The sequence below is a fragment of the Pseudophryne corroboree genome, chromosome 7 (genome assembly GCF_028390025.1).
Source record: "Pseudophryne corroboree isolate aPseCor3 chromosome 7, aPseCor3.hap2, whole genome shotgun sequence".
NCBI lineage: Eukaryota > Metazoa > Chordata > Amphibia > Anura > Myobatrachidae > Pseudophryne > Pseudophryne corroboree.
In genome coordinates this window covers 324,361,611-324,382,089 of record NC_086450.1, presented here as the reverse complement: position 1 = coordinate 324,382,089, position 20,479 = coordinate 324,361,611, and the positions used below count along the sequence as shown (strand labels likewise).

The following is a 20,479-nucleotide window of genomic DNA, read 5'->3' as shown; positions in this document are numbered from 1 at the left end:
TGAGGAGCGCTTAAAATTTACAACATATTGTGTTTACGTTAATATTACAGTAAATCTGTAAAAAATGGATTAGTTAAGGCTGATTATTGTGGCAGAAACATATTTTGTGCTTTACAATTATAATTCTACTGTGCATTACTTCTGTGCATTACTGTACTGTGCATTACTGTACTGTGCATCACTGTATTTGTACTGTGCATTACTGTACTGTGCCTCACTGTATTTGTACTGTGCATTACTGTACTAACTGAACTGTGCATCACTGTATCTGTACTGTGCATTACTGTACTGTGCATCACTGTATCTATACTGTGCATTACCACTGTGCATTACTGTACTGTGCATCACTGTATCTGTACTGTGCCTTACTGTACATCGCTGTATCTGTACTGTGCATTACTGTAATAACTGTACTGTGCATTATTGTACTAACTGTCCCTTTTTCCTTTCTAGTTGAGCCACGAATTGCCAAGGTCTACTTCACTCTGCATAGCTGTTTACCGCAGGGAAAATGAGGGACTTTTGGGGGCAGATGTGTTTCCATTACACTACCATAATGCCCCTAAAAATCCTTATTGCTCTTGCAGTGATCGTCTGAGCTTCTGGACCCATCTGAACATCAGGATGTAGCTGGGATGTTTTTGGAAAGCCACTTTAGACCACCACAATCACTTCCGAGCTTTATTTTTGGCCACACTTATATATAGAAGAGTAGATGTGCCAACATATACAAAGTAATTTTGCCAGCGAGGCCAAAGGACACAGGAGAGTGAGCTGTATTAACTCCTTCATAACACATGGGCACTTACTGTATATTGCTGAATGCTTGGCTGCGATGAGTTGTTAAAAATTCAATAAAAGGTTTTAGCTGCAATTTGCAATAAAACATAATGTATATGTAACAGATCTACCAAGTGTGCAATTAAATGAATAATAATGTAAACATTTATAAAAGAAAAAGTATATATGTCATTGTCAACATGTTATAGTGTTCAAGACATACCAATTGAATAGTGAAGGCTGTTTTGTGTTTTTCTTGTTGCTACTTAATTTAGAACAGTGATTTTCTAGTTTCTATTTTTGAAGAAATGATACACATGCATTATTACCTTACTACTATATTGCTGCTTACATTTTAAATGTGATAGGTGCTAGTAATCTCCACAGCTAATCGCTGAGTCATTTCTGTCCCTCTGTCTACACTAACTGTCGGGCCCTGCGACAATGTCAGGTGTTTTGAAGCCATTTGCAGGTCTGCTTATCATTATTATTATTATTATCCTTTATTCATATGGTGCCACAAGGGAACTGCAGTGCCCGTTACACAGTACATAAACAAGAAAACAGCACTTACAGTTTAAGACAATATAGGACAAGTTCGGAATACCAGAGGTTAGGTGCCATCAAAGGAAGTATGGAGTATAAGACAGTGTAATACCCCTTTCACACCGCCTGAAGCAGTCACACCCAGGAGCCTGACACGGGAGTTCCCAGGGTGCGACCTGCCTCAGGCACCTTTCACACCGCAGTCAACAGCCCGGCATATTTGCAGGTTGGTGATGTCAGCGGTAACGTGTCGGGGGCGGCGTTTGGAGATCACATGATCTCCAAGTGCCGCCCGTACATAGAGAGTGAACGGGAAACAGGTCGCATTGACCCGGCTTCCGTTCACACTGCACAGTGAGCCGGGTTGAACATGTGTTCAACCCTGCTCACGACCTGGGTTGAAATACCAGGTCACTTAACCTGGTATTTCACCCCTGGCACCTTTCACACTGCACATGAACACGGGTTATGTGCGTTCATGTGTCAATAACCCGTGTTCAGGGGTGCTGTGTGGAAGGGGTATAAGTAACAGAAGGAAAGGCACATAATGTTTGTAGGTCAGGAAGATCATTACTATGTTTGTTAATACATATCATGAGGTAGTAGTATGAACACAAGGTGGATTAGTTTACCAGAATAAAAATATATAGTTTATTTGATTATAACAGTGGTTGCACTATTCACCCAATCTTTAGTAGTAAAAGTATTATTCTGTGAAACGCATTATGCAGAAAAAATATGTTTTCTTAAATTAATGTTTATGTTTTCTATTTCTTATTAAGCATGAATTAAAATGAAAACAATAAAAAATAAATACTGTGTCTTAATATCTGTGTCTGATGGGATGAGGAGATGGGTGACCTTGTAAATACACGTTAGTCTTTCTCTCAAGGTGTTTTAAAACCAGTGTCAAATGCAGGATTTCTATAGGGGGTTTCCAAATGCAGTCTACAATCTCCCACCATGCGGAACATTAAAGCAAGTGCGGGAGTCTAGGGTAACAGTAGAAGAACCTAGTAATGACCCTGGACATTAATGTAAACATTGGTCTTTTTATACACTCGATACTGTATAGAAGACCTTAATATTTAACAACACTATAGATGGTCTATAGCAGTGGTTCTCAAACTGTGTGCCATGGCACCCTGGGGTGCCGTGAGACTCTTGCAGGGGTGCCCTGGGTTGGTGGTCCAGGACCAATTGAAATTATTTGTGGTCAGTGTAATAGGCAAAATCAGTGCTGGTGGTTGCCAATCATAAACTGTGTGGACAAACAAAAGCAAATCTTGTCCCTCACCACATAGCTGAACCCAAGAATGACAAATAAACACAACTTAATTTAATATTTCTTTCTAAATTTCTCAGTAAAAAACTTTTACCCTAGGGGTGCCATGAAAAAAATTGTGATACTCTAGGGCGCCGTGTTTAAAAAAGTTTGGGAATCACTGGTCTATAGTATAGGCTGTATTAACCATTTATATAATATAAAAAAGTGGTCAGGAAAAGGTTAAACATACCATAATAAACATAATAGAACTAGTACTGCACTTTATAAGCCCAGTTTCTCCCACCTAATGGTAAGACTCCTGTCTCTTCTTCCTGGTAGCTACTCTTTGGTCCAGTGCACTGAATGAGCACTCAGCTCCACACACACAGCAAACGAAAACCCTAAAACATTTCTGTCTCTAGGCTGATTGCTCACTGACATTGAGATAAAAACAATCACATTTAACAGGCATTGGTTACCAATTACTCATGAGGGATCAGTGAGAGATGCTCAAGTCTGACCCCAGTGCGTGCACTTGCGGTAAAAGCAAGGACTGTAAGTAGAGCAGAACGTGTTGTAAAAGTGGCATTACAGTTCAAACAATCTATATGGAGAGGGGGCCTGGACTGCACATCCTAGCTTCTTATAATGGGATGTGCTACCTTGCTGGGACGTAGTACTACAATATTGGAACAAGGGTGCAGGTGCACCATACACCATTACAATTTTAACAACCATAATATACTATTCGAGGTTCTTGGCATATATTGGCCAGTATATGAGCCTGCCCACCTACTTCACGGTCACCTATAGGGGTTTGCCTTTGGGGCGCAGAGCACTAAAAACTAGCCCAGCCACACCACCCCAGGTCATCACACAGAAAAAGGATAGGAGTGAAAGATCAGTGTTAAGCAAATGAAAGAGGCTGCTGAGTGTTAAAGAAAAAAGAAGTAAGCAGTAAAGTGTCAGAGTGTTAGAAAGTGAGGTTTAGCTGAGCAGTGTTATAAGTGTAAAAGATATGTGAAAAATGTCACAGAAATATAAAATAAACACAATGTGATATAAGTGTTAAAAATAAATGTAAGGTGGTGATGCCCCAAGGTGGCCCAGCCAGAGCAATATAGGGAGCTCCACGCCCCAAAAGCTCACCCCCAAACTGACTTTGTATATAATTAAAAGGATCATACCTATGTCTTTGTGCAGTCAGCATGTGCTGGTTCCCTGTTTAAAAGCCTGAGAGGCAGTGGGTGGGGTGCTAATCCAGAGATGAGGGTGTGCCAAGCCCTCAGGTGTGTATACACACACATGATATAGACTATATGGAACAGGGCCTGGACTGCACACCCTAGCTTCTTATAATGGGATGTGCTACCTTGCTGGGACTTAGTACTACAATATAGGAACAAGGGTGCAGGTGCACCATACACCATTAAAATTATAACAACCATAATATAATATTCAAGGTTCTTGGTATATATTGGCCAGTATATGAGCCTGCCCACCTACTTCACGGTGACCTCGTCAGACAGGTCCCTAACACTATAGGGGTTCACCTCTAGGGCGCAGATAGTGTTAGGGACCTGTCCGACGAGGTCAATGGCCAATATATGCCAAGAACCTCAAATATTATATTATGGTTGTCATAATTGTAATGGTGTATGGTGCACCTGCACCCTTGTTCCTATATTGTAGTACTAAGTCCCAGCAAGGTAGCACATCCCATTATAAGAAGCTAGGATGTGCAGTCCAGGGCCTGGCACACTCTCATCTCTGGATTAGCACCCCACCCACTGCCTCTCAGGCTTTTAAACAGGGAACCAGCACATGCTGACTGCACAAAAGACGTAGGTAATATTCTTTCAATTATATACAAAGTCAGTTTGGGGGTGAACTTTTGGGGCATGGCGCTCCCTGTATTGATCTGGCTGGGCCACTTTGGGGCATCACCACCTTACATTTATTTTTAACACTTATTTCTCATACGTCCTAGAGGATGCTGGGGTCACTTCAAGAACCATGGGGTATAGACGGGATCCGCAGAAGACATGGGCACTTTAAGACTTTCAAAGGGATGTGAACTGGCTCCTCCCTCTATGCCCCGACTCCAGACTCCAGTTTAGAATCTGTGCCCAGGCAGACTGGATGCACTCTGAGGAGCTCTACTGAGTTTCTCAGAAAAGACTTTATGTTAGGTTTTTTATTTTCAGAGAGCACTGCTGGCAACAGTCTCCCTGCTTCATGGGACTTAGGGGAGAGAAGTCAGACCTACTTCTGTGAGTTTAAAGGCTCTGCTTCTTTGGCTACGGGACACCATTAGCTCCTGAGGGTCTGATCGCTAGGTACGCCTAGATGCTCGTTCCCAGAGCCCGCCGTCACCCCCCTTGCAGACAGGTGAGTAGAAGAAGATCAGAAGACTTCAGTGACGGCTTTGAGGTACCGCACAGCGATCGCACGCTGTGCGCCATGCCCCCACTACACAGCGGCACTACAGGGTGCAGGGGGGGGGCGCCCTGGGCAGAATATCTAGCCTCAATAACGTACTGGCAAGAGTGGACTAAGTGCCAGGGCACTGTCCGGACCCCCGCCAGTATAAATGTTTTTAAAAAAGCGGGTCTGAAGCGCGCCATTACGGGGGCGGAGCTTAGCCCTCACAGCAAACAGCCCGGCGCCATTTTCTCTACACAAGGCTGCAGAGACGCTGGTCCTTCCTCACACTACTGTACAAGTAATAGGGTGCAAAACGGGGGGGGGGGGGGGTACAGTTATTTTGGTGCATTATATGTGGTGTTTTCAGACCGGGATTGGGTGCTGGGGTGTGAGCTGGCAATAACTCTCTCTGTGTCTCTCTGACAGGCTTTATTGTGGGTCTGTCCCCTATAGGCCCAGTGTGTCTCTGCGTGTGTTGGGTGCACGTGTGTCGGCATGTCTGAGGCGGAGTGCTCTTCCCAGGAGGAGACTATGTTAGGGACACAAACAGTTGCGGTAATGACCCTGTCGGCACAGCCGACACCTGATTGGGTAAATGTGTTGAGTGCTTTGAATGCTAATGTGGCTCTGATAAATAAGAGATTGGATAAATCTGAGTCTCAGAACCAGGCATGGAAGAAATCCGTAGAGGATGTGTTGTTTCAAGTCCAGACCCCCTCGGGGTCACAAAAACGTTCATTTGCCCAGCTGGCTGACACGGATACCGACACGGACACTGACTCAAGTGTCGACTATAGTGATGCCAGATTAGATCCAAAACTGGCAAAGAGCATTCAGTACATGATTGTGGCAATAAAAGACGTATTACATATCACTGAGGACCCTACTGTTCCTGATACTAGGGTCTGTATGTATAAGTGCCATCTCCACAGTGCCATCAAAGGAGTGCCAAACTACAAAGCCTGCCAATATAAGCTACCTGCCTTCATGGACCAGCTTTGACCCAGTGGATGTAAAGAACACCGCTGAAATTGCTCGGATTTTGCGTTCCACCACCTGTGATCTGGACCCAGCCTCAACCAAGCTTCTAATAGGTTGTATGGATATAATTGGTCCTGTCTTTACAAAAATTGTTCAATGCTCTTTGCAGACAGGCATTTTTCCTGGACCCCTAAAGGAAGCAATTGTTAGACCGCTTCTTAAAAAACCTAATTTAGATCCCGACTGCATGACCAACTACAGACCGGTATCAAACCTTCCTTTCCTAGGAAAGGTTATTGAGAAAGTCGTTGCAAATCAACTGGAAACCCGCCTGACAACCCATGATATTTATGGTCCATTTCAATCAGGATTCAGGAGAAGACATAGCACTGAAACAGCCCTGGTGTGTGTGTTAAATGATCTTCTGATGGCAAAAGACAGAGGTGACTGTTCAATATTAATCCTTCTGGATCTCTCGGCAGCATTTGATACCGTGGGACATGGGCTTCTGATTGAGCGACTGATACATTTCTGTGGTCTGGATGGCACAGTCCTAAGCTGGTTCAAATCATTTCTCACAGGCAGGTCACAGAGAGTATCATCTGGATTATACTCATCACCACCAGTGGCATTGCCATGTGGTGTCCCACAAGGTTCTATACTATCCCCCATGCTTTTTGCAGTATACATGCTCCCATTGGGCGAAATAATCAGGCACCATGGCCTGGTCTACCACTGCTATGCAGATGATACACAACTGTACTTGTCCTTTGCTCCGGGCACTGATAACCCAATAGAAACCCTAAATGGCTGTCTAGCTGAACTACAGGAGTGGATGAGCGCCAGTTGGCTGCGACTGAACCCGGATAAAACAGAGGTCCTTATGATACGACCGCAACATCTAAGGACAAGACTGCAGCATAGCCAACCAACTGGACTTACACTCGGGGATTCAGAATTACAGACCAGTGATCGTGTGCGGAATCTTGGCGTTGTCCTGGATGGTGGCTTGACACTTAAACATCAGATATCAGCCACAATCAAATCCTGATTCTTTCACCTGAGGAACATAGCCAGAATCAAGCACTTAATTCCCTCAGATGATATGCCAAAAGTCATACATGCATTTGTATCATCTCGTTTAGACTACTGTAATGCCCTCTACCTTGGTCTACCAGCAAAAGAATTGCAACGCTTACAGCTGGTGCAAAACACAGCTGCCAGGCTATTAACCAACACCTGGCTTACTGAGTTTCAAAGCACTACATGACCAAGGCCCAAGGTACCTGAAACAGCTTCTGACCCCATACTGCCCCACTCGATTACTGCGATCTGTAGATGAAGGAATTTTAGCAGTACCTAGAATCTACCATAATTCATCTGGGGGTCGAGCTTTTAGTCATGCGGCTCCAACTCTATGGAACTCACTTCCCCGCACAGTGCGAGAGGCCCCAACTATAGAATCCTTCAAAAGTAGACTCAAGACTTTTCTGTTTACTCAAGCATTTCCATAATGTCCTTTTTAGTATCTTCATGCTTCTGTATTTTATGAAAATGTACTTCATTATCTTCTGTACTATATTATGCTATGTATCTGTTAAGCGCCTTGAGTCCTATTGGAGAAAGAGCGCTATATAAATACAATTATTATTATTATTATTAAAGGAAAGAAACCTTAGGTAACGTTTCCTCCCTCTCATGAACTGAACGCGCTTTGTGAAAAGGTTTGGGAAAATCCTGACAAAAGGTTTCAAATTCCCAAAAGGATTCCAGTGGCGTATCCGTTTCCCTCTGGGGATAGGGAAACATGGGAGTCACCCCCCATTGTGGACAAAGCTCTATCTCGGCTGTCCAAAAAGGTGGCTCTTCCGTCCCCTGACACGGCAGCCCTAAAGGATCCTGCGGATCGTAGGCAGGAAAATCCATTGAAATCCATTTATGTCACCACGGGTATGCTACTCAGACCAGCCATTGCATCTGCGTGGGTGAGTAGCGCTATTGAAAAATGGGCAGATAACTTGTCATCTGAAATAGATACCCTGGATAGGGATAGCGTTCTTTTGACACTAAGTTATATCAGGGATGTTGCAGTCTACCTAAAGGAAGCTGCGAGGGATATTGTCCTCTTGGGATCAAGAGCCAATGCCATGGCAGTCTCAGCTAGGAGAGCATTGTGGATTCATCAATGGAACGCTGATGCTGACTCTAAGAAAGCTATGGAGTCTCTACCATATAAAGGTGGTGTATTGTTTGGTGACGGCCTCGCTGATTTGGTATCTACGGCTACCGCGGGTAAGTCATCATTTTTACCTTATGTGCCTGCACCACAAAAGAACACCACCATCAGATGCAGTCCTTTCGGCCCAATAAATACAGAAAAGACTGAGGGTCTTCCTTCCTCGCTAATAGAGGAAAGGGAAAAGATCACCGGCCGTGGCTGGTTCCCAGGAACAGAAGTCCTCCCCGGCTTCTGCCAAATCCACCGCATGACGCTGGGGCTCCTCTGCGGGAGTCCGCACCGGTGGGGGCACGTTTCAAGCTCTTCAGTCAGTTCTGGGCTCGGTCGGCCCTGGACCCATGGGTTTTAGAAATAGTGTCCCAGGGATACAAACTGGAGTTTCAAGACGTTCCCACTCACCGATTTTTCAAATCGGCCTTACCAGCTTCTCTTCCGGACAGGGAGGTGGTATGCGCCGCAATACAAAAATTGTGTCACAATCATGTCATTGTCAGGGTTCCCCCGTCGCAATAGGGAGAAGGCTTTTACTCGAGCCTGTTCGTGGTCCCGAAGCCAGACGGCTCAGTCAGACCAATCCTGAACCTCAAATCCCTAAATTTCTACCTAAGGAAATTCAAATTCAAAATGGATTCTCTCCGGCCAGTGATCTCCAGTCTGGAGGAGGGGGATTTTATGGTGTCGGTAGACATAAAGGATGCCTACTTACATGTTCCCATTTATCCTCCACATCAGGCTTAGCTGAGGTTTGCAGTTCAGGATTGTCATTACCAATTTCAGACGTTGCCGTTTGGTCTGTCCACGGCTCCGAGGATTTTCACCAAAGTAATGGCCGAAATGATGGTTCTCCTGTGCAAGCAAGGGGTCACAATTATCCTGTACTTGGACGATCTCCTGATAAAGGCGAGGTCCAAGGACCAATTACTGCAGAACATTACGCTCTCCCTGACAATTCTGCAGCAACATGGTTGGCTCCTAAACTTGCCAAAATCGCAGTTGGTTCAAAAGTATCGATACATCAATGCACTCGGTTGCTGGGGAAGATGGTGGCGGCCTACGAGGCCATTCAGTTTGGCAGATTCCATGCCAGAGTGTTTCAGTGGGACCTGTTGGACAAGTGGACCGGGTCCCATCTGCACATGCACCGAAGGATAATCCTGTCTTCCAGGACCAGAATCTCACTCCTGTGGTGGCTGCACAGCTCTCACCTCCTAGAGGGACGCAGGTTCGGGATCCAGGACTGCATCTTAATGACCACGGATGCGAGTCTCCGAGGCTGGGGAGCAGTCACTCAGGGGGAAAGCTTCCAGGGAAGATGGTTAAGCCAGGAAATTTGTCTACACATAAACGTTCTGGAGCTAAGGGCCATTTACAATAACCTTCTGCAAGCGGAACATCTTCTTCGCAATCGGCCTGTCTTGATTCAGGCGGACAACATAACAGCAGTAGCGTACATAAACAGCCAGGGTGGAACAAAAAGCAGAGCGGCAATGGCAGAGGCCACAAAGGTGCTCCGTTGGGCGGAAAGGCATACAAGCGATCTGTCAGCGATCTTCATTCCAGGAGTGGACTTCCTCAGCAGACACGATCTCCATCCAGGAGAGTGGGGTCTTCATCAAAAGGTCTTTTGCAGAAGTGACAAGTCTTTGGGGAATTCCTCAAATAGACGTGATGGCGTCTCGTCTCAACAAGAAACTTCAGAGATATTGTTCCAGGTAGAGAGACCCTCAAGCAATAGCAGTGGACGCCCTAGTGACACCGTGGGTGTTTCGGTCGGTGTACGTGTTTCCTCGGCTTCCACTTATTCCAAAAGTGATAAAGATCATAAGAAGAACAAAGGTTCAAGCGATCCTCATTGTTCCAAACTGGCTAAGGAAGGCTTCTATCCGGATCTTCAGGAATTACTCATAGGAGATCCCTGGCCTCTTCCTCTGAAGGAGGATCTGTTACAGCAGGGGCCGTGCGTGTTCCAAGACTTACCGCGACTTCATTTGACGGCTTGGAGGTTGAACGCCGGATCCTAGCCCGAAAGGGTATTCCTGAGGAGGTCATCCCCACTTTTTTACCATTACCACCGTATTTGGAGAAAATACGTGTCTTGGTGTGAATCCAAGAAGGTTCCTACGGAAGAATTTCAGTTAGGACATTTTCTCCATTTTCTGCAAGCCGGTGTGGATGCGGGCCTAAAGTTGGGCTCCATTAAAGTACAAATTTCAACCTTATCGTTTTTTTTCCAAAAACAATTGGCTTCCCTTCCAGAAGTTCAGACCTTTGTGAAAGGCGTGTTGCACATCCAACCTCCCTTTGTGCCCCCTTTGGCACCATGGGATCTTAACGTGGTGTTGCAATTCCTTCAATCTCATTAGTTTGAACCTTTACAAAAGGTGGAGTTGAAATTCCTCACTTGGAAAGTGGTCATGCTGTTGGCTCTGGCATCTGCCAGGTGGGTGTCTTAATTGGCGGCCTTGTCTCACAAGAGCCCTTATTTGATCTTTCATCAAAATATAGCAGAGTTGAGGACTCGTCAGCAGTTTCTGTCAAAAGTGGTTTCGTCGTTCCACTTAAACCAACCTATTGTGGTGCCAGTGGCTACTGACGCCTTGCTGGAATCGAAGTTTCTTGACGTAGTCAGAGCTTTGAAAATTTATGTCGCCAGAATGGCTCAGTTTAGGAAAACGGAGGCTCTGTTTGTCCTGTATGCTCACAACAAAATTTGGGCTCCTGCTTCCAAGCTGACTATTGCACGCTGGATCTGTCATACGATTCAGCAGGCTCATTCTACGGCTGGATTGCCGTTACCAAAATCGGTGAAGGCCCATTCTACCAGAAAGGTGGGCTCGTCCTGGGCGGCTGCCCGGGGGGTCTCGGCTTTACAACTTTGCCAAGCAGCTACTTGGTCGGGTTCAAACACCTTTGCGAAGTTCTACAAGTTTGATACCCTGGCTGATGAGGACCTCATGTTTAGTCAATCGGTGCTGCAGAGTCATCCGCACTCTCCCGCCCGTTCTAGAGCTTTGGTATAAACCCCATGGTTCTTGAAGTGACCCCAGCATCCTCTAGGACGTATGAGAAAATAGGATTTTAATACCTACCGGTAAATCCTTTTCTCTTAGTCCATAGAGGATGCTGGGCGCCCATCCCAGTGCGTACTGTATCTGCAGTTATTAGTTCTGGTTACACACATGTTGTGTTACGTTTAGTCAGCCTGTTGCTGACGTTGTTCATGCCGTCGCTTTGCGTAATGTTAAATGCCATGTTGTACGGCGTGCTTGAGGTGTGAGCTGGTATGTATCTCACCTTAGTTTAACTATAAATCCTTTTCCTCTAAATTTCCGTCTCCCTGGGCACAGTTCCTATAACTGGAGTCTGGAGGAGGGGCATAGAGGGAGGAGCCAGTTCACACCCCTTTGAAAGTCTTAAAGTGCCCATGTCTCCTGCGGATCCCGTCTATACCCCATGGTTATTGAAGTGACCCCAGCATCCTCTACGGACTAAGAGAAAAGGATTTATCGGTAGGTATTAAAATCCTATTATCACCTTGTGTTTGTTTTATATTAATGTAGCATTTTTCACATATCTTTTACACTTGTAACACTGCTCAGCTAAACCTCACTTTCCAACACTCTGACACCTTACTGCTGTCCTCTTTTTTTCTTTAACACTCAGCAGCCTCTTTCATTTGCTTAACACTGATCTTTCACTCCTATTCTTTTTCTATGTGATGCCCTGGGGTGGTGTGGTTGGGGTAGTTTGGGGGTGCTCTGCGCCCCAGAGGCGAACCCCTATAGTGTTAATGACCTGTCCGACAGGGTCACCGTGAAGTAGGTGGGCAGGCTCATATACTGGCCAATATATGCCAAGAACCTCGAATATTATATTATGGTTGTTATAATTTTAATGGTGTATGGTGCACCTGCACCCTTGTTCCAAATAATATTGTAGTACTAAGTCCTAGCAAGGTAGCACATCCCATTATACTATATTGCAGTTCAAACAATCACATGTTCTAGGGGAAATGTGGGTACGGGGTGATTAGAACCAATTGGTTCCATTCCAATTTACATACTCTTTTCAAAAATGCTAGTAAAAGCATATACAGTATTTAGACATCAATGCAAATGGATAAGGGTCTTAAGGTGTGTGCTACATAAATCAAGGCCTGAAAAAGTGAAACCATTGTTAAACTACTACACTTGTATATGATCAAGAGAAAAATAAGGTTTATGTTATATTTTTGCTAATCAGTAAAGCAGGGGTGGGGAACCTTTGGCCCTCCAGCTGTTGTTGAACTACACATACCAGCATGCCTTGCTACAGTTTTGCTATTAATCATGCTAAAAACTGTTGAAGGGCATGCTGGGATGTGTAGTTCAGCAACAGCTGGAGGGCCGCAGGTTCCCCACCTCTGCAGTAAAGTATTACATATATTTCTTTGCTTCCTGGAATTTACTACTCTATGGACATCCTGAAAACTAACACTAAGTGGCCTCTTCATCATCCTTAATATGCCTGTTACACATGTGGTAATGCTAGGTTCCACTTGTTTTAAGTAACGGGCCCCATTCAATATTTTGGGCCTGAAAACTGAAAGTTTTTCAGACATTGCCTGTGGAAACCAATGCCATCTTCAGTTGATTCCTGGAGGCCCATCCCTTCCTATGGGTAGGAGGTTCAGGGTTGTGTAGAGGGATCAGAGTGGATACCTCCACTGCCTCTGCAATTGTGCTCATGTATTATCTCAGGTCACGCATGTACAATTGGCCCGGCAACACAGTGGCAGGTGCAGATTGGCCCAGCGGGACTTCGGTACAGGGCTCCTTGAGCCAGTTCAAATGTGTCTGTACCCCCTGACCCTCCCTCTAAAAGCAAGGGTCCCTAGTGCCTATTACCTATGCTGGGCTGCAGGTGCTGCATAACAACCAATGCAGGCTCAGTCAGTGTCTAGCGCTGTCTGTAGAGAAAGGGTGGGCCACATGGACAGGAGTGTAGTGTGGCCAGTGTCTCAGCCTACACACCATGTTCAGCAGCTACCACCCTAATGCACATTGCTCCAGCAGATCCTGGAGGATCCCTTCGTAGTCCAACCACAGAAAGATGCATAAAATGTATACTGCAGCATCTGTGTGTCACTGTGTCAGCATCTGTGTGTCATCATCTGTCAGTGCATTTGTGTGTCAGTGCATCTGTGTGTGTGTGTGTGTTTGTCAGCATTCGTGACTTAGTGTGTCAGCATCTGTGTGTCAGTGTGTGTCTGTGTGTCAGTGCCTGTGTGTTAGCATCTGCCTGTGTGTCAGCGTCTGTGTGTCAACATCTGCCTGTGTGTGTGCCAGTGTGTCGGTGTCCATGTGTCAGCATCTGTGTGTGTGTGTCACTGTTCACGTATCAGTGCCTATGTGTCAGTGTCAGTGGGTCAGCATCAGTGTATCAGCATCTGTGTGTCAGTTTCTGTCTGTGTGTCAGTGTGTAAGTGTCTGTGTGTCAGCATCTGTCAGTGTCTGTGTGTCAACATCTGCCTGTGTGTGTAACAGTGTGTCAGTGTCCATGTGTCAGCATCTGTGTGTGTGTCACTGTCCACATATCAGTGTCTGAGTGTCAGTATCAGTCTATGTGTCAGTGTCAGTGGTTCAGCATCTGTGTGTCAATTTCTGTCTGGGTCAGTGTGTCAGTGCCTATGTGTCAATTTGTCTATATGCCAGCATCTGTGTGTATGTGTGTCAGCATCAGTGTGTCAGTGTCTGTGTCAGCATCTGTCTGTGCATCAATATCAGTGTGTCAAAGTGTGCTAGTATACAACAGTATATCATACTGGCTTCACATTTTATTTTTAGCAGCCATGACTTCTCTTCCTCTGAGTCCCAATCACTGTGGCCAGCAGGGCTTGTGCGGCCCGTGGCACCCCCTCCCACCCCCTCCCACCTTGCGTCTGCAAAGCAGCCTTGCACTGTGTCCTGCTGTGCCGCTGCATGCCTGTGTAATTACTAGACTGCAGTGCCACCCATTCCCCACCTGCTGGAAGGTCTGACTCTGCAGTGCAGTACCCTAACTGTTGCCCCTCCTACTGGGCACCTGTCACCCCTCATACTGGTTGACTGTGGGGCCTCTTGGCTTCCCCTCTCCTCCCTCCCTAGTACCACATTTGCTGACACTCGCTCCCTGCTCCCTTTCTCATCTTTCCCCCAGATCCCTCTCCACTCCACTGGTAGTACAGCACCTCTACAATGCTCAGTGACCAGACTGATGCCATCATAATGCAGCTGACAGTTGCAGCCTCCTCAGCTAAGTTACAGAAGCAACTGGTGATTAACACCACTGTTAGTTTTCTTACCCACCACACCACCCCTGTGTGCCTACCACCCATGTGCCATAGCACCGCAGTCTGCTTCACCACCTCAGTCTGACTCACCATCCCTGTCATCTTAAGGACATGCTCCCTTTACAGTGGCCATGCCCCCTTTTTCGGCATGTGCAACAGTACAGTACACCCTAGGATGAACACTAAATCCCTTTCAGATTTCCATACCCCCACTTTAAAATTGTCACTTTGACCACTGGAAGCAACTGTAATCAAAGAAAGAAATGTGATTGACACTCTGGATTTCATGTAAAGGATATATTATAAAAATCTTAGTGTCAGCTTTTCATCATATAACCTGTTCTTTAAATATGGAGATTGTCAGTCCTGTTTCTCTCTGTATTTACAGACTCAAACAGTTATTTGTTTCCATTCCTAGAGAAGGTACCTAGTTAGTTTTTACAATATGGGGGTCATTCCGACTTGATCATAGCTGTGCTAAATTTAGCACAGCTACGATCAGGCACTCAGACATGTGGGGGGATGCTCAGCACAGGGCTAGTCCGCCCCGCATGTCTGTGCAGGCCCCCCCCCTCCCCGCAGAAGTGCAAAAGCATCGCACAGCGGCGATGCTTTTGCATTTGAGGAGTAACTCCCACCCAGCGCAGCTCCTGAGGCTGGCCAGGAGAACCTCTTCACTGCCCTGGTCACGGCAGCTGTGTGTGATGTCACGCAGATGCCACGGCCTGCCCCCCCAACGGTCCAGCCATGCCTGCGTTGGCCGGACCGCGCCCCCTAAATGGCGGCTTAACACCGCCATCCAGCCCCCTCCCACCCAGCGACCGCCTCTGCCTGTCAATCAGGCAGAGGCGATCGCTAGGCAATGATGCCCTTTGGCCGTCTGGCATGTGCCGGCGCATGCGCAGTACTGACCCGATCGCACTGCTGCGATAAACTGCAACGTGCGATCGGGTCAGAATGACCCCCTATATTAAGTATCACTGCATTGTTTCAAGGGAGAACCACAGCCCCCAGTCGAAAACAGCGCCCATTTTTGACTGCAAAAGCTGCCCGCCACACTCCATCAGTACTTTACCCCATGTCCACTCTCCACGGCCCTGACCCAGCTCCCTATTTAGAGCTTCTTCCAGAAATTTCCTGAGCTGGTTTTCATCCCAATCCTCCCCTGCACAATGGTAAGTTACAATGCTACTTTGGTAGCAGAGTTAAGAATCGTGGAGACAGCTGCTATTCGGAATAACTGTTCCCGTAGAGGATCAATATTGAATTTCTATATTTGGGGGATACCGCACAGGAAATATTCAAAGTTTAAGATATGATATTAGAATGACCAAAATACAATGATAGGATTGAAGAAAGCCATACTTTCTAATCCATATTCAATTTGGCGGTGCACCCTGAGTCAGTATTGAGACAAAGAACAATATACAGGAGAAAAGTAGACTCTTTTGTGGGTGCACTCTTGACTTAAGACAGTATAAGAATGTTCAAGATAAATTTTTAATAAAATCAATTTTTATTGATATCACATAAAATAAAGTAATCAGTAGTAAGATGAAAAAATAACAATGAAATTAATACAAATATTAGGTAACAATTTCCGGCTGTCTGGGTTAGATCAAAATCATGTTTAGGAATTTGCCTAGATAATAAAAATACAATAATTAATGGATGGGTCTCTATCATGCGCCTGTGCAAGGTTGTAATAAACAAATGGCCTAGGTGACGATTGCGGTTGTGGGCTAGATATTTTAATTAGGTAGCTATTGATAGCAAAAGAACAGAGTAAAGAAAGATAACAGGGTGAATCTGCTGTCAGTGTTAGACACTAAGCATGTGGATCCAATTTATGCTTTACTAAACTGAGTCTTCCTCAGCGGTCTCCCACTTGAGTACTGACCCAGCCCAACACTGATTAGCTTCCAAGATCGGATGGATTCGGGCGTTTCCAGTGTGGTATGATAGTAGAGAAAATAAGGGGTGATCTGAAGCTCTGGAATCACTGATGAGAGTTCACAAATTTTACAAAATGAGTAGTAACAGTATTAAACCAATAGAAAGGAACTAGAATGGATCTGCTGCCAATGCTAGACAGGAGTAAACCCCTGAATCAATAGTGAGAGTCCATGAAAACAGATATAGAAAGAAAAAAAGAAAGAGTTACACAATGGTGACGATCCTATTAGGCAGATTAATTCAATTCTTACGTACTTTAGTCAAGAGTATGTGAATATATATGTGTGACATATAATCTGTCACTTGTGAGAAGAAAGTGGAATTGACGCCAGAAGGCGGTGCTAATCTTAATGAAATGGATGAGCTGAATCAATTATATGTACAGTCAAGCTGATCTTTGTAGCTATGGTATTCTAGACCAGGATACAATGAATTCAAAAAGTGTCTAGAAAGTATCAATTGTTGAGCAGTGAAAAGGAAGGGGAAACACTGTATCCAAAGCACATGCAGTGTCCCTCAAAACTGCTAATGCATGAAGATAATAAAATTAAATTACTGACAAATGATCAAGCCCAGTGGACGGGTGAAACGCGTCTTCCTTTCGACTTCTGTGTTACTCCTGGCTGTTCGGAGCCACAAACGTCTCTCCGTACCTGTCTGCACCCAGTGTATACGCCTTTCAGCTCAGCGGCACCTCCACTCACCTCACAGACTGATTCTAGCTGCAGCCTGTCAGACGGACATCCCGCCTGAATTCCACATACGGATCACGGTAATATCGGTTTCCCAGTGAAACACGTCATCAGTGTTTTTTCAGCACTAGTATTAGTATGATATTGATAGTGGAATCTTATCATTGCTGCACACGCTGACATCATTATTTATTCACTCGCATGAGATCCAAGTATACATTGTGGTTACAGCTACTGTACTTCATCAATTTAACTACTTATTCTGACATTTGACAGTTATTTAATTTTATTGTCTTCATGCATTAGCAGTTTTGAGGGACACTGCATGTGCTTTGAATACAGTGTTTCCCCTTCCTTTTCACTGCTCAACAATTGATACTTTCTAGACACTTTTTGAATTCATTGTATTCTGGTCTAGAGTAGCATAGCTACAAAGATCAGATTGACTCTGTACATATAATTGATTCAGCTCATCCATTTAAGATTAGCACTGCCTTCTGGTGTCAATTCCACTTTCTTCTCACAAGTGACAGATTGTATGTCACACATATATATTCACATACTCTTGTCTAAAGTACATAAGAATTTAATCTGCCTAATAGGATCGTCACCATTGTGTAACTCTTTCTTTTTTTCTTTCTATATCTGTTTTCATGGACTCTCACCATTGATTACTCCTGTCTAACATTTTCAGCAGATCCATTCTAGTTCCTCCTATTGGTTTAATACTGTTACTACTCATTTTGTAAAATTCGTGAACTCTCATCAGTCTACTATCATACCACACTGGAAACGCCCGAATTCATCCGATCTTGGAAGCTAATCAGTGTAGGGCTGGGTCAGTACTCAAGTGGGAGACCGCTGAGGAAGACTCAGTTTAGTAGAGCATAAATTGGATCCACATGCTTAAGGCCAGTACTCACTGGCCGATTTGGAAGAGATGTGTGCTGCGATAGCGATGCGCGGGGCTGCGCATCGCTATCACTGTGGGGGCTACACACGGAGCGATCCTGCTTAAAATCTAAGCAATCTAGTCAGATTGCTTAGATTTTAAGCAGCGATCGCTCCGTGAGTACCCCCCTTTAGTGTCTAACACTGACAGCAGATTCACCCTGTTATCTTTCCTTACTCTGTTCTTTTGCTATCAATAGCTACCTAATTAACATATCTAGCCCACAACCGCAATCATCACCTAGGCCATTTGTTTATTACAACCTTGCACAGGCGCATGATAGAGACCCATCCATGAATTATTGTATGTTTATTATCTAGGCAAATTCCTAAACATGATTTTGATCTAACCCAGACAGCCGGAAATAGTTACCTAATATTTGTATAAATTTCAATGTTATTTTTTCATCTTACTACTGATTACTTTATTTTATGTGATATCAATAAAAATTGATTTTAATAAAAATTTATCTTGAACATTCTTACTGTCTTAAGTCAAGAGTGCACCCACAAAAGAGTCTACTTTTCTCCTCTATATTGAACATTGAATTCCTCCAGCAGTCAGATATCCACTGACATAACTCATGCATAGTCTCCAACATGACCTGTTCCATTAGGTACAAAATGTTTTGTTCCTGGATTTCCTTGCCAGTGGCAGTTGCGGAGGTGGGGCTGCAGCACAGTCCACAATTCAAATAGGGGAGCAGCAGCAACTGCCAATAAGTCCCGGCAGGCAATGTTTGGCAGTTTGGGGTGGCAATTGGTGTGGCTCCCCTAGTTGAATTTTGGACTATGCTGCAGCCCCGCCTCTGCAGCATCTCTTCCGGACAGGGAGGTAGTATGCGATGCGATACAAAAGTTGTGTAAAAATCAAGTCATTATCAGGGTTCCCCCGTCACAACAGGGAGAAGGCTTTTATTCGAGTCTGTTCGTGGTCCCGAAACCGGACGGCTCGGTCAGACCAATTCTGAACCTAAAATCCCTCAATTTCTATCTAAAAAAAATTCAAATTCAAGATGGAATCTCTCCATCTGGATCTCCAGTCTGGAGGAAGGGGATTTTATGGTGTCGGTCGACATAAAGGATGCCTACTTACACGTCCCCATATATCCTCCGCATCAGGCTTACCTGAGGTTTGCCATTCAGGATTGTCATTACCAATTTCAGACATTGCCATTTGGTCTGTCCACGGCTCCGAGGATTTTCACCCAGGTAATGGCGGAAATGATGGTTCTCCTGCGCAAGCAAGGAGTCACAATTTTCCCATGCTTGGACAATCTCCTGATAAAGGCGAGATCCAAGGACAAACTGGTGCAGGACATTACGCTCTCCCTGACGGTTCTGCAACAACATGGTTGGCTCCTAAACTTGCCAAAGTCACAGTTAATTCCGATGAAACGGCTGTCGTTTTGGGAATGATTCTGGACACAGAATTACAGAGAATTTTTCTTCCAGTGGAAAAAGCTCTAGAAATTCAGAGTCTGGTCAAACAAATTCTGAAACCAGCGAGAGTGTCAATCCTTCAATGCACTCGATTGCTGGGGAAGATGGTGGCGGCCTACGAGGCCATTCAATTTGGCAGATTCCATGCCAGAGTATTTCAGTGGGACCTGTTGGACAAGTGGTCCGGATCCCATCTGCACATGCTCCGGAAAATAATCCTGTCCTCCAAGACCAGAATCTCACTCCTATGGTGGCTGCACAGCTCTCACCTCCTAGAGGGACGCAGGTTCGGGATCCAGGACTGGATCCTAGTGACCATGGATGCGAGTCTCCGAGGCTGGGGTGCAGTCACACAGGGGGAAACCTTCCAGGGAAGATGGTCAAGCCAGGAAATTTGTCTACACATAAACGTTCTGGAGTTAAGGGCCATTTACAACGGCCTTCTTCAAGCGGAACATCTTCGCAATCTGCCCGTCTTGATCCAGTCGGACAATATAACAGCAGTAGTGCACATAAACCGCCAGGGCGGAACAAAGAGCAGAGCGGCAATGGCAGAGGCCCCAAAAGTTCTCCGCTGGGTGGAAAGACAGACAAGCTCTCTGTCAGTGATCTTCATTCCAGGAGTGGACAACTGGGAAGCAGACTTCCTCAGCAGACACGATCTCCATCCAGGAGAGTGGGGTCTTCATCAAGAGGTCTTTGCAGAAGTGACAAGTCGTTGGGGGAATTCCTCAAATAGACATGATGGCGTCTCGCCTCAACAAGAAACTTCAGAGATATTATTCCAGGTCGAGAGACCCTCAAGCAATAGCAGTGGATGCCCTAGTGACACCATGGGTGTTTCACTCGGTGTATGTGTTCCCTCCGCTTCCACTCATTCCAAAGGT

General features: G+C 45.3%; 1 long non-coding RNA gene and 2 pseudogenes across 1 annotated transcript in view; 2 read left to right on the top strand and 1 right to left on the bottom strand.

Annotated features, from left to right (window-relative positions):
* The window catches only part of LOC134945189 (uncharacterized), a 115,485-nt gene extending 113,345 nt beyond the window's left edge, over window positions 1–2,140 (top strand). The window contains exon 3 of the long non-coding RNA XR_010182064.1: window positions 454–2,140. This is a non-coding gene — a long non-coding RNA (uncharacterized LOC134945189). The remainder of the gene's footprint in view (window positions 1–453) is intronic.
* A 14,261-nt stretch (window positions 2,141–16,401) lies between these two features.
* Window positions 16,402–16,520, bottom strand: LOC134947251 (5S ribosomal RNA; annotated as a pseudogene).
* A 1,446-nt stretch (window positions 16,521–17,966) lies between these two features.
* Window positions 17,967–18,085, top strand: LOC134945986 (5S ribosomal RNA; annotated as a pseudogene).
* Window positions 18,086–20,479: the final 2,394 nt, after the last annotated feature.